The sequence below is a fragment of the Notechis scutatus genome, unplaced genomic scaffold (genome assembly GCF_049901735.1).
Source record: "Notechis scutatus isolate UNSWTSFEM ecotype Mainland unplaced genomic scaffold, rNotScu1.2 NSCUCTG136, whole genome shotgun sequence".
Lineage (NCBI taxonomy): Eukaryota > Metazoa > Chordata > Lepidosauria > Squamata > Elapidae > Notechis > Notechis scutatus.
Window position 1 is genome coordinate 24,253 of NW_028263015.1, and position 8,084 is coordinate 32,336.

Genomic DNA, 8,084 nt, shown 5'->3' on the forward strand with positions numbered 1-8,084 from the left:
TGTACACGCAGTTGTGTATGCTTATGGCATACTTAGAAAAGCATCATTTCTGAAAGTTTGGATCTTTACATCCAATTGGAAACTTAATGTGCTAAACTCTCAATATCGATCGAAAATTATACAGCCCTTCCATGGGGCTTTGAATTTTAGGCACCACACTGGGGATGTCTCAGAATTCAGCCATTTTCTCCTGTCTTTAGACCCTTTGAACCCACAAGAAGATGTCTTTCTCCCACTATGGTGGGAATGGGTCTTTGACTGCAACATCCACAAGCCTGGAAAGACCCCTCCAAAGGGGAAAAAACCATGTACAGGAAAGGAGAATGTACAGAATCTGCCATCCTACTGGTTTGAAACAAGCATTACTGGAGAAAGCTACAATATCTACAATGCCATTTATGCTCTGGCACACGCATTACACGCAATGCATGGATCCAGAGGGCGACCAGCCATGCTGAGACTTGAAGAGAGGATCTCAAATGTCCAGTCCTGGCAGGTAATCTCCGGGTGTCAGATCTGCCACCTCACTTCTTCTTTTGTCTTACTTCAGAGCCAGCCTGCCATAGATACTGGAGTGGAGGGAAGTTTTTTGGGAATGGGAATGGAGCACCTCTGATGTACTTTTGGGCCAGCTGGAGAAAACATCTGAAGGACAACCGGCCAGAGAGAAAGGTGCAGCTGTATTCCAAGAACTGCCAAAAACTTCTCTTTTGATTATGATTGGGCATGAGGGGCCAATGGGAGGACAGGCCTGGGAAACAGGGGGATTTTATGAGGGAATTGACACGGGATCCTCAAACTTGGCTTTGCCTTACTGTACTTCCTTTGACTTTGCCAAAACTATACCTTGCCCTCAAAAATGAAGTTAATGGACTGTTTCTGCCTTCTGAGTTGATGTTGTGGTTATCCGACAGCAGGTGCAGGTGGCTGAGAAGAGCAAGGACTCAAATGAGGGGCCAGGACCATTAGGGAGTGGACTGCTGCCTTCAGAGATTGTGGGGGCTGGCAGGAACAATGAGGAGGTTCCTGAGGAGCCTGTGCCAAGTGCATGCATGAACGCAAGGTTGCTTGCAGGAAAGAGCAGCTACAACAGCACGGGCGACTTGGGAATAAGGCTGCAAGGTAATGGCCCCTCCTTCAAGAAGATAAAAGGCAGCTGTGCAGAGAACATTCTTTGTAGGAAGCAAAGACGTTTTGAAACTCAGCCTCGTGGACATTACAGTTGGTATTTTAAGACTGTTGTACTGAAAACTATTTCTTATCTGTTGTTTTTTGGCAGCCTTGCAAAAATTTGGCAAAGCTCTTTCTTATCAGTGCTGATTAATTGGAAGCAGCCTTTTATCTGTGAAGAAATAGAATTCTTAGCTGAACCAATAAAAGGTTGTGCTGCTGCCTTTGTCTTGTGTTTGCTCTCTTGGAACTAGGTTGGGTCAGGACAGTTCAAGTCAAAACAGATCTTATTCAGGCCACAGATCTTTAGAGAGGAAGCTCCTCATGTCAATTTCTTGAGTTAAATATCTTTATGGCATGATATCCCTGCATCAAATCTGCATAAAACCAGTGTCAGGGTTCCAGAGATTGCCCTAATTAAATCATGAGCTTTGAGCCAAGCTTCAAAAGGATCCAAAAGATTTATTAGGAGCAACATGTTGGCATTGACCCATATGAAGCCCACTCTGCCAGGGATGGGATTCAAATTTTTTAACGAACGGTTCTGTGGGCATGGCTAAGGTGCTTTTAATATATCTATATCTATATCTATATCTATATCTATATCTATATCTATATCTATATCTATATCTATATCTATATCTATATCTATATCTATATCTATATCTATATCTATATCTATATATCTATATATCTATATCTATATTCTCAAGTTTTCCTGGGTACTTATATGTATGGCATTCAGCTTTGTTTGAGTATATTCCCACGTCATTGTAGTTCTGCTTTCAAAATTGTAGCTACAACTTTAAAAGCACAACTACAATGATGTGGGAAAATACCCGAACAAAGCTGAATATATATATATATATATATATATATATATATATATATATATATATATATATATATATATATATATATATATATATATATATATGTGTGTGTGTGTGTGTGTGTGTGTGTGTGTGTGTGTGTGTTTTCTGAGGTTCTCGCGGGTATTTGTATGTGGATCTTTGGTTATTCGGGTTTTCTCCCACGTAAGATTGGAAGTATCTAGGCAACGTTTCGATGAAGTCTCATTCATCATCTTCAGGCTTCTGTCTTCAGCTCTGTGCTTCTCAGACTGATGAGATTCTGCTGAAACGTTGCTACAACTTTAAAAGCACAACTATAATGACGTGGGAAAATACCCGAACAAAGTTGAAGGCCATACATGTAAGTACCCGCGAAAACTTAAGATGCAGCTTCACATGTACAAAACTCATACCACTTCTTGGAAATGATCAAAGATCTACACGTGGAGCAAGAAGATCTGCTTGTAAGTTTTGACGTGGTTTCCCTATTCACTCAAGTCCCGATAAAAGAGACCCTTGAAATCATCAAAAATAAATACCAACCAGCCAAACACCTCATGGAACTAACAGAACACTGCTTAACCAACACATATTTCATATACAAAGGACAAAGATACAAACAAATAGAAGGAGCCCCCATGGGATCACCACTGTCACCTGTCATTGCTAACCTGTTCATGGAAGAATTCGAATCCAGAGCCCTGGCCAATGCCATCCTCAAACCCAAACTATGGTTAAGATACATCGATGACACATTCGTGATTTGGCCCCATGGACAAGAAAACCTAAACAATTTCCTAACACACCTAAACAGCGCACACCCCAAAATCAAGTTCACCATGGAAACAGAAACAAACAAACAACTACCATTCCTAGATGTACTAATCTACAAAAAAAACAGATGGCACACTAGGACACACCATATACCAGAAGAAAACACACACCAACCGCTACCTCAATGCCCAATCCCACCACCACCCAGCACAGATAAACTCCGTGGCTAAAACACTAATTACCAGAACCAAACGCCTGGCAGACAAGACACACATTAAGGCTGAACTATGCACCCTGACTAAAGTACTGACAGCCAACGGCTTCCACAAAAGCAAAATCACCAGCTTGATCCACAAAAACACACTGAAACATAATAGAGACCCAGAAGATGAACAGACCTATGGAACAGCTGTCCTGCCCTACATAAGAGGTACTACAGACAAAATTAGTAAGGTACTACACAGACATCACATCAGGACTGCCTTCAAAACAGACAGAAAAATAGCAGCCATCCTTAGCAACCCCAAAGATAAAATTGACCTGGAAAACCAAGGCATATACGAAGTCCCCTGTGCATCATGCCCGGCCACATACATTGGACAGACCAATAGAAGAATAAGCACCCGCCTGGATGAACACAAAATGCAGTCAAAAAGCTGGAACACACTTCCTCACTAGTCCAACACATGGAAGCTACAGGTCATAGCATCAACTTCAATGGCACCAAAACCCTGGCCACTATAGAAAACCCTAACCACAGAATCATCAGAGAAGCCATAGAGATTGAAAAAGACCAGAAAGCATGAACAGAAGAGATGATTCCACCAGGCTGTCAATCATTTGGAAGCCTGCACTCACAAACAAAAAATCTCCACACCACAAGCCAGGCAAACACCTGGGCACAAACAGATCCCCTGATACCTCCAGCTCAAACACACCCCAACCAGGCACCCAGATGAAACCCAGCTTCCTAACTAATGATAGCCGTCCATTTACCCGAAGCCAAGCTGCACTAAAGGCCTCCATTAAAGTAACACAATGCTGCCAGCCAATCAAGATACAAAAAGAGCCAAAAAACAGACAGAAGATATCAGAGACACCCATCAAGCAGAACACAGCAAACTCCGAGACCAATAAACACAGACCAAGACTCCCAACCAATCAGGATGAAGAAAAACCATTCTGGCACAGCAATAGGCTGCCCCAAATTTAAATCTGAAACCACTGTAAAAGTCTGACCCACAGACGGACACAATACAGAAGCCTGATGATGGCAGATGAGATTCTGCTGAAACGTTGCTACAACTTTAAAAGAACTACAATGACGTGGAGAATACCGAACCAAGCCGAACACCATACATGTAAGTACCCGCGAAAACTTAAGAAAATATATATATATATATATATATATATATATATATATATATATATATATATATATATATATATATATATATATATATATATATCTTTGGTTATTCGGGTTTTTCTCCCGAATAACCAAAGATCCACGTACAAATATCCGTGAAACCTCAGAAAACAAATATATATATATATTTGATTTTAGTCATTTAAATCCAATAGCCAAAAATCCAAAAATCACCAAGTAATCCAAATAATCCAAAACTGTTTCTTCTTGCTTCTTTTTCCACTTTCTCTTCCTGGGGTTCTATTATTTTGTTACAAAGTTTCAGTTAGAATGTATCTTTTAGGAATCTTGTTAAGGTTTCACTATAAGTTCCTTTTAGTTCCAGGCAGTCTCCTCCATTTTTCCAGATCCTGCCCTTTTATTCTTTCCTTTTCTCTCCTTTCCTGCTTTTAAAGGTTTTTGAGTATCCAAAAGTCTTTATTATCCCTTTGACATTTTATTTTCAGCTTAAATGCCTATTGATGTCAAAGTGGATTTTTGTCAATTTCTTACTTAAATCTCTTAGCTGTCAGTATAAGGAAGGGAAGAAAAAAAAGCCAAATCCTTTCCCTTCCCTTCTCTCCTTCGCTGCCTCAAAGTCTTCTTTGGGAACAATGTTATTTTTTATAGTTCAAATTCCAGGGTACCTTACGTTGTTGCTTTTTCAGTTTAACTCAGTCAACCAAAACTTTATCTTCTTATCTCCCTCCTGCACATTCTTTTCCGGTCGAGTTCTTCTTTGAGGTGGCCATTTCTGACCACCGCTTCAACCGCCTTTGGGAAAGGGAGTAATGGCCAGCTGAGGAGGAGAGATGCGGCTCTCCTCGACAGTGCTGGTGGTCTCTCCTCTTCACCACCTCTACGGGATGGCTTAGCCCCAAATCAAGCCTGCTTGGGGCGCTCCGGTGGCAAGCACGGATCGAAACGTGCATGATCATGGATTTTGGTTCATCGCCAAAGAAGCTCAAACTGGAAGTCCATGCTTACTTAGATTGTTACATGTGTATGAATTAAAATATCATTTTTTCCTCCTTTCTGAAATGCATAAATATAATAAGTTCATCCTTTTTTCTGCAGGCGTCCCTCCCATTATTTCTGGAGAAAATTCCTCCAAGATGCATCTTAACGACAAATTAAGTAGTGAGCCTTGATTATTTGTTTGGGTCCTGCATTTTGGTCCCACAACAATTTCTAAATGAGTTACCAGTTGCTCTTTCATTCTAGGTTCTATTTTTTTCTAGCCAGGAAGGCAGCATAACCACCTTTCCTTGCCAGCCTTCACTTTTAAGGATTGGGAATTCTGGTCCATTTTCCAGGGTTTAACTCCCTTTACCCAACACTTCACCCTATAGCGTCCTCTCCCTTCCAGTCTTGATTCTTGTGTTATAACCATGCAATTTTCCATTTGACTGAGTTGCTTCTCCATCACACATTCCTTGGGAGGAAATAATTTCTTGTGGCCAGATTATTATTATTTTTTTAAAAAACAAGTTTTATTAATTTTTAAAACACACAAATTATCATTATTCATTACATGTTTAAACCTTTTTCCATTGTAAATTTAACAAGTCAGATAAATTATGATTCTGTTTTAAACCATTTCCATATAATATACCAAAACCTCTTATTCAATTTCTCTTTACTTCTCTTTACTCTTATTCAATATCATTATTATTATTTCATCTGATTCTTTCTGACTTAGTTACCATTATTCTCATTCTATATTTCTACAAGTTTTTACCAATTCTCCCCAAAAAGACATATACACACAACACACAAAACATAAAAAAAATCTTTTTGGAAAGTAACTTGGACCCAGGTGTCTCTCTCTTCATGGACTTCAATTATATTCATGCTCATCTTACATATCATTACTTATTTTATTTACCATTCTAAGCCTTCTATATTAATTTCTCCACATATTTCACACTTCTTAATTCTACCTTAATTAATCATCTTAGTTTAAATCATTATATTTGTATCTTTTGTCCATTTTTTATCATCCCTTTGTCTCATCCCTTACGGAAAAAAAGAAAATCAGTTTCTCCTGAAATCATTAATCAGAGTATGATGCCTTTCTATCTCCCCTAAGTTAATCAAATTAATCTTTAAAATAATATCTAATACCCAATCAGATTTTGCTTGGTACATTCTATCTAACTAATACATCCAACACAATTAAGTGCATAATTAGACAATAAATCCAAATATTAAAAAGAAATACTATAATAAAAGTTTTATAATAACATCAATACCATAATTTTATTAAACTCTTTAATTAAAACAATATTCTAAACCTCTCCTATTATTAAGTTTTAAAGCCAATCATTTTTAAACATTTTAACATTTTAATCTCTTATCAACTCTTAAACCATTGCAATACTACCATCTCATCTTATGTACCTTGCAAAATCTTTTTTTTAAAAAAAAAAATTATACTTTATCCATTATCCATAAAAATTCCTTTTTTCCATTTAATTTCAAAACATTGTAGCTTTTCTCCACCTTTTCCCCTTTCTTTCTTCTCCCAACAAACCTTTCAACCCCTTCTTCTAGCCTCTGCCTTACCGGCTTCCCTTCTCTGTCGTATTTCTTTTCCCTTTGTTTACAATCATCATATTGGTTTTGCACTTTATTTTTCACTTTCTTAAATGTTTTTTTAGATCTTAAGTCCTTTAGTTTTCTTCTTTTCTCTTCTTTTCTTTTCTTTCTCTCTTCCTTTTTTCTGGATCAAATTCTGAGATTCATTAAAGATGGCTCCTTCCTTTCTTTCTTGTTCCTCTGCTTATGGTGGATTGACATTTGAAATGAGACACAGGGAACTGTCTCTGAGAAAAATGCCAACCCTGAGAGAACTCAGGTAGCAGTATTTATTGAGAAAAACACAAGCAAAATATACAGTATGCATATTCAGAAAACAATGACCTCAACAGGAGATTACTTCACCAGCATGAGAACACACAATCTTGGAAAGTCCCAGATGTTACCTTGCTAGGATGAGATCATACAGCCACGGAAAGTCTCATGGGAAAGTTTGGAAAGTCCCATGAGAAAGCACAACTGTGTACCTTGAACTTTCATCCATTTTCCTGTTCCTTCTAAACTGGCAGAATCAAAACAGAATGAGGCACTCTGAGCAAAGATACTCCTACCCCCACCAAGAATGCCCACATCTTCCTAGACTTACTGCTAGTTATACAAAGGCCTTACAGAAAATGATAAAATGATTAATAAAATATATTACCACATTCCCTCCTTTTTATTTATTCAAAGATAGGGGGTGTTTTAGTGGCATAGTACACAGTTCCCTCATGACCTGATCCCTCACGCCGGAAGACTGAGGTACACATTTGTAATAGATTAGGAATACATTGAATAAAACAACATAATAAGATACATATAGCAATAATAATAACAATCCCTTGCAATAAGGAGCGAAACCATGATCCATCAGGAAGCCAGGACCACAGACTGTCCCAGAATGATGCATTAAACCCATCGGCTCCAGATTGATGCTGAGCAATACGATCTTCCATGTCCTGAACAGTCTTTGTAATGTTTGGCTCATAATTATGTATAAAAATACAGCAATGCGAATGAATTAAAGCACAAACTCCTCCTTGGGCAGCTAACATAATATCTAAAGCATATCGATTTTGCAAAGTAACTTTACGAATTTCAGACATTTCTACATTAATCATCTTAATATTTTTATAGTATCATTAAACATAGCAACAGTAAAATTATTTAAAATATGAATATCCCTATAGTTCATAGCAATTCCCAAAGGCGGGATAAGACCTCGAGAAATTTGTGTCCATAGATTACCTCCCATGGTTAGACCTGATTCCAGCTCACGCTTGTTGCGGATTCTGCCT